The sequence below is a fragment of the Otolemur garnettii genome, unplaced genomic scaffold (assembly GCF_000181295.1).
Source record: "Otolemur garnettii isolate 467f Iridium unplaced genomic scaffold, OtoGar3 scaffold00028, whole genome shotgun sequence".
NCBI classification, from domain to species: domain Eukaryota; kingdom Metazoa; phylum Chordata; class Mammalia; order Primates; family Galagidae; genus Otolemur; species Otolemur garnettii.
In genome coordinates this window covers 14,416,228-14,423,232 of record NW_003852423.1, presented here as the reverse complement: position 1 = coordinate 14,423,232, position 7,005 = coordinate 14,416,228, and the positions used below count along the sequence as shown (strand labels likewise).

The 7,005-nt window shown below is 44.4% G+C and overlaps 1 pseudogene; it reads right to left on the bottom strand.

The window, feature by feature from the left end:
* Positions 1–3,707: 3,707 nt before the first annotated feature.
* LOC100958062 lies at positions 3,708–4,443 on the bottom strand (annotated as a pseudogene).
* Positions 4,444–7,005: the final 2,562 nt, after the last annotated feature.

Here is a 7,005-nt window from a genome sequence, read left to right as displayed (position 1 = left end):
TGACCCCGGCGCTTCTGAGGTTTCTGGCCTCGTCTCTCTGCTCGGTTTCTCCAACACCCAGCTTGGGGCCCGGAGCAGCGCTGGGAATGAAAAGGGCTGAGGAAGAGCAATTTGCTTACTCAGAAACTGCTGGGAGCAATTTACCCTACTGCAGCCAGTCCTTGCGGGAGAGCGCAGGTTAGAGTCTTTACCCAAAGAAGCTTTCAGCTCATTAGCGCACAAAAGCACCCCTTCAAGTCCTGAGTTAAGGATGGGCAGGGGACCAACGGGCATCCATCCCTCTCAGGAGCGTGTGATGCTCCCCACCCAGCCTGGTGACACTTGGTGGGTCACAGGTGGCCTCTAGATAACTGGGAGATAATAACCGTATTTAGGGAAGCCGCTGAGTTTTCAGATGCACTATCCGTGCTAATCTCTACCCAATGCCAGATCCTTGAGCAAAATAAATGATTATTAGTGTTTTAAGCTACTTAAGAAAGGTTTTACTTTTAAGACAAAACAGATACTTATTAACACTGATTCAAATACCAGTGCAAGAGTTCACTGAGTTTTACAGGAGAGAAAATCACGCTCAGGTTCAACTAAAAACTTTAACTACTGAAGAATGACCACAGCTTGTGGTGATAGGGATACAACATGTGCTTGTGTAAGAAGTTGTTCTGAGTTGCACGTGGGAATGCACAAGACGAAGCAATCAGGAGGTCATTTAACAAGGGACTTTCATATCGAATAACACTTCCAAAAGTCTAAAATAGATTTGACGTCACTACTAAAGTTATACACAGAGGTCAGTGAGGGAAAAATAGTTTGTGTTCTCAAAAGCCACAGTTCACACAATGGCAGGCACTACGGTACCCTAAGTGTGCTTGCAGTAGAAACCACACTCATGGCTTGGCGCCTGTGGCTCAATGGCTAAGGCGCCAGCCACGTACACCTAAGGGGGCAGGTTCAAATCCCCAGCCCGGGCCGCCAAACAACGATGGCTGTAACAAAAAAATAGCCGGTCCCTGTGGCGGGTGCCTGTGGTCCCAGCTACTTGGGAGGCTGAGGCGGGAGGCTGAGGCAGGAGACTCGCTTGAGCCCAGGAGTTGGAGGTTGCTGTGAGCTGTGAGGCCATGGCACTCTACCCAGGGGGATAGCTTGAGGCTCCGTCTCAAAAAAAAAAAAAAGCAAAAACAAAAACAAACAAACAAACAAAAAAGAAACCACACTCATGTCAACACAGGCTGGTGGTCTTGCGCTCACTGGCCTCTCTGTCTCCATCTTGATCAGCTCCATCAATCATTTTCTGCAGCTTCTCATCAGTCAGGTTCTTGCCCAGCGTCTTGGCCGTGTGTTTCAGGTTTTTGAATGTTATCTTCCCAGTTTCATCATCATCAAAGAGCTTGATTTCTTTTTTGCTATTCTCAGACATCTTCTGAGTCATCACAGTCAAAAAAGTTCATTTTCCGGCGGTGCCTGTGGCTCAAAGGAGTGGGGTGCCTGCCCCATATGCTGGAGGTGGGGGGGTTCAAACTCAGCCCCAGCCAAAAACTGCAAAAAAAAAAAAAAGTTTGTTTTCCTGTCCCTTGCCAATTTCACTTCTCTGTTGATTTCGACTTTCTTGGGTTCAAAGCCCAGGGATCTCACTGCCACCTAAGTTTCTTAACATCTGTGGCCCAGTTACCTCAGCATGGAAGAGATGAAAATGTTCCTGAATTTCCTATTTCTGCTCTTCAGTAAGCTCAGGCTGAGGACTCATCCTTTCTCCACTGGGCACTTGATGCCATGATGCCCTTTTTAAAGTTTGAGGCATAATCAATGGACTACACTGCCCGCTGTTAACGGCAACTGAACATTCCCACCACTCTGTGCCTAGTTTTTTATTTTATATATTTATTTTTTTGAGACAGAGCCTCAAGCTGTCCCCCTGGGTAGAGTATCGTGGCATCACAGCTCACAGCAACCTCCAACTCCTGGGCTTAAGCGAGTTTCCTGCCTCAGCCTCCCAAGTAGCTGAGACCACAGGCCCCGCCATAACGCCTGGCTATTTTTTTTTTTTTATTTTTGGTTGCAGCCGTCATTGTTTGGCGGGCCCGGGATGGATTTGAACCTGCCACCTTAGGTGTATGTGGCTGGCGCCTTAGCCACTTGAGCCACAGGCACCGAGCCTGTACCTAGTTTTTTAAAAACAACTTTATTTTTATGGTATCATTATGGCTTAATTTACATAGCATAAAACTCAACCATTTAAGTGTACATTTGAAAAGTTGTGCAACCATCGCCACAGTTTTAGAATATTTCTATAACCCCAGTAAGATTCTCTTTTAAGACTCTAGTTTTTTGGGAAGGGTTATTATGAGTAGTAGATACCAGGAACCTCACAAAGCTGAAGATGTGCATACACTATGGCTTAGCAATTCCATTTCCAGGTACCCTAGAGAAACTCTCACATGCATGCATCAGGGGTGCACACTGGAATGGTCTTAGCACCCTCACTTGTACAGTTGTCCCCCCCACTTATTCAAGGTTTTCACAGTTTCAGTTACCCATGGCAACTGAGTCTGAAAATGTTAAATGGAAAATTCTAGAAATAATTTGTAAGTTTTAAATTGCTTGCTTTTCTGAGTAGTGTGATAAAATCTCATGCCATTTTGCTCTGTCCCACCAGGATGTGAATCATCCCTTTGTCCATGCTGTTGGTGCTACCCGCCTGGTAGTCATAGACTGGGTCTGCTCCTCACAACCAGGCATTATATCTTCATGGCTCAATGATCCAGGATCACCTGAATCAGATGATCCTTTTGAGAGCCAGAAGGCCCATAGTAGTCTAAGGCTATGTCACAATGCCTACGTCATTCACCTCACTCATTTTATCATGCGGGCATTGTATCTGCTTCATGTCACGAGAAGAGTGTAGGACAGTATTCTGGGAAACCACATTAACATGATACTAAATTTATTATACCATATTGTTATAATTATTCTATTTTATTACTGTCATTCATCTCTTACTGTGCTTAATTTATAAATTATACTTTATCATAGACATGTATAGGAAAAAAACATAGGGGGGGTTAGTACATCCACAGTTTCAGGCATGCAGTAGGGGGTCCTGCACATATTCCTGAGGATAAAGGGGAACTACTTTAAGAGCAAACATGGGTTGAGGAGGAGACCAAAAAGAAAAAACAAAAATAGGAGCTCATGAACAATTGAATGTGGAAATAAATTACAGTATATTCAAATGATGGAATACTTTCTAGCAATAAAAATGATCTACAAAGCATTTGACTCAGAATTTTTTTTGAGTGCAATGATTTTTTTTTTTTTTTTTTAGAGACAGAGTCTCACTTTGTTGCTCTTGGTAGAGTGCTGTGTCATCACAACTCACAGCAACCTCCAGCTCTTGGGCTTAGGCCATTCTCTTGCCTCAATCTCCTGAGTAGCTGGGACCATAGGCACCTGCCACAATACCCGGCAATTTTTTTTGTTGCGGTTTGGCCTGAGCCAGGTTTGAACTGTCCACCCTCAGTATATGGCGCCAGCGCCCCACTCACTGAGCCACAAGCGCCACCCTTAGTGCAATGATTTTATTCACTGATGAACTAAAAGACCACTTTTATTTTTTCTTGTTGCAGTTTGGTGGGGCTCGGATCCACCACCCTCTGTATATGGGGCCGTCGCCTTACCCACTACACCATAGGCGCCACCCCTAAAAGCCATTTTTAGATGTTTCTTTCTTGTGTAAGCGTCATTTGTGTTATCAGCAAGGAAAGCCCTGTAAGAAAAGGCCTCGTGTAGTCCTCAGACTCTGATCCATCTTCACCCTGACTAATTGTGAAGTAACAAAGTTCATAAGTCTCCTTATCAGATGTAAACACCCAAAGCCAATCATGAAGATTGTTCTTCTTTTTTTTTTTTTTTTTTTTTTTTTTTGAGGCAGAGCCTCAAGCTATCCCCCTGGGCAGAGTGCCATGGCATCACAGCTCACAGCAACCTCCAACTCCTGGGTTCAAGCGAGTCTCCTGCCTCAGCCGCCCAAGTAGCTGGGACCACAGGCACCCGCCACAGCGCCGGCCATTTTTTGGTTTCATCATTGTTGTTTGGCGGGCCCAGGCTGGGGATTTGAACCCACCACCTTAGGTGTATGTGGCTGGCGCCTTAGCCGATTGAGCCACAGGCACCGAGCCAAGATTGTTCTTCTTAAGGTATTTCTTTGTAAGGAATTTCAAGTGCCTTTCAGAGAACTGTTTGACAGAAACAACTGTGATTTTTATTTTTGAAGCCTTCGATGTGAACGCCATTCCCAAGACTTCCAGTTTTTCCATTAACTTTACCCTTCTCCTGTAGAAACTGCTCAAAATTTCCAGAATCTAAAATTCTATCTTCCACTGGCTGAGTAAGGACCGAATTAAATTTCCAGGTTGACCTCCTGGGCTTCTTGTCTTTCTGAGGTGCCATCTTGAAGGTCGCGCGAACAGAGCTCCTTTTTTTTGTTTTCTTTTGAGACAGATCCTCTTGCCTCAGCCTCCCGAGAAGCTGGGAACACAGGTGCCCATCACAATACCTGGCTATTTTTTAGAGACAGGTCTCTCTCTGGCTTAGGCTGGTCTCAAACTCTTGACCTCTGGCAATCCTCCTGCCTTGGCCTCTAGGAAATTTAAATATGAAAAAATGCAAGTCATGAGGTAATGGATGTCCATGATTCAATTTACATAAAGTCCAAAAACCTAAAAAACTAAGCAATATATTGTTTAAAAGGGAAACGTGGTAAATTTTTAAAGAAAAAGAGGGATGGGCTCGGCACCTGTGGCTCAAGTGGCTAAGGCGCCAGCCACATACACCTAAGGTGGTGGGTTCAAAATCAGCCCGGGCCCCCCAAACAATGACGGCTGCAACCAAAAAATGGCTGGGTGCTGTGGTGGGCGCCTATGGTCTCATCTACTTGGGAGGCTGAGGCAGGAGACTCACTTGAGCCCAGGAGTTGGAGGTTGCTGTGAACTGTGATGCCACAGCCCTCCTACCCAGGGCGACAGCTTGAGAGGCTCTGTCTCAAAAAAAAAAAAAAAGCAAAAGAGGGATGAGAGACACTACTTTAAGTTCGATGGTGGAATGTTCACATTACTTTTTATGCCATACGTGTTAGACAAAAATGCTTTTGAGTCTCTTAACATAAAGAATTAAAAATAATAGTAACAGCACGTATGTTCAGAGCCAACCATACATATGTTAGACACACTGCTAACGTGAGCACACACAAGTTCAGACCTTTGTGTGATCAGTGATGTCATTCATTCTGGTCCCTTCTTCTAACCATGGAGCTCATTCCATTCGTTGCATTCTCCTTTGTTCTCCTTCTTCTCACAGTACACAAAACTCCCTCCTTCCCCAGTTACAAATCAGAACCATCTGTCCATCTGTTCATCTAGTATTCACTAAGTGCTTACTATGCACTATTCCAGGCCCTGAAGATACAGTAGTAAATAAAATAGATAAAAATCTTCATTCATATTTTTTATTTTATTTTATTTTTTTTAGAGACAGAGTCTCACTTTATTACCCTCAGTAGAGTGCCAGCCGTGGCGTCACAGCTCACAGCAACCTCCAAGTCCTGGATTTAGACTATTCTCTTGCCTCAGCCTCCCAAGTAGCTGGGACTACAGGTGCCCACCACAACACCCAGCTATTTTTTGGTTGCAATTCGGCTGGGGCCAGGTTTGAACCCACCACCATTGGTAGGTGGGGCCAGTGCCCTACTCACTGAGCCACAGGTGCTGCCCCATATTTTTTAATTTAAAAACATTTCATTTGGCTCGGTGCCTGTAGCACAGTGGCCATGGCGCCAGCCACATACATTGAGGGTGGCTGGTTTGAACTCAGCCTGGGCCAGCTAAACAACTGCAACAACTGCAACAAAAAAATAGCTGGGTGTTGTGGTGGGCACTTATAGTCCCAGCTACTTGGGAGGCTGAGGCAAGGGAATTGCCTAAACCCAGGAGTTGGAGGTTGCTGTGAGCTGTGACACTACAGCACTCTATAGAGGGCGACATAGTAAAACTCTAAAAAATTTTATTCTTAATTATTATAGGTACAAAATAGTTGTATATATTTATAGGTACATGTGATGTTTTGACATAGCTTACAATGTGTAATAGTTAAATCAGTGTAACTGGGTATTCATCACTTCAAGCATTTATCATTTCTTTGTGTTAGGAATGTTCCAATTCCGTGCTATAGTTTATCTTATTTTATAAAATTTATAAGATAAATAAATAGTCCACCACAATGCCCGGCAATTTCTAGAGAGAAGGTCTCACTCTTGCTCAGGCTGGTCTTGAACTTCTGAGCTCCAGTGATCCACTGGCCTTGGCCTCTTAGAGTGCTAGGACTACAGGTTGTGAGCCACCGCACCTAGCCTATATAGTTACTTTAAGTAGACCCTAACTTATTGTTGACTATGATCAGTTTGTTGTGCTCCTGTTCATGTTTTGTAGTGGATGATGAACATCAGACGGATGTGAACACAAAGAAATACGCCTACCACACATGCTGCCTGTAGTCCCAGCTACTTGGGAGGCTGAGGCAAGAGAATCGCTTAAGCCCAGGAGTTGGAGGTTGCCGTGAGCTGTGTGACGCCACGGCACTCTACCAAGGGCAAGAAAGAGACTTTGTCTCTACAAACAAACAAACAAACAAACAGCTATACTGCCGGAAAATCTGCGGTCCAGAGAGGTTAGGTAATAAGCAAGTGAAGCGTGGGTGCTGGGATTCAGACCCAGGGCTGTTGACCTCCAGCTTACGCGGTCCCGGCTTGTTAGTTAGAAAGCCCTGAGCAAGTGCAAAGGGTGATGCTAATTATCACTACCAGTGTCTAGAGAAATGAAAAGCAGGCACTATGATGTAATTTTTACTTGTCAGAAACACAAGCTTTTTGGGTTTGCAGTTTTCTTCAAAGGTGAGCCTAAAAAATGTAAGCCATCTTCCTTCTATTGATTATACCTACCTAACTCTAAAAGAAATTAA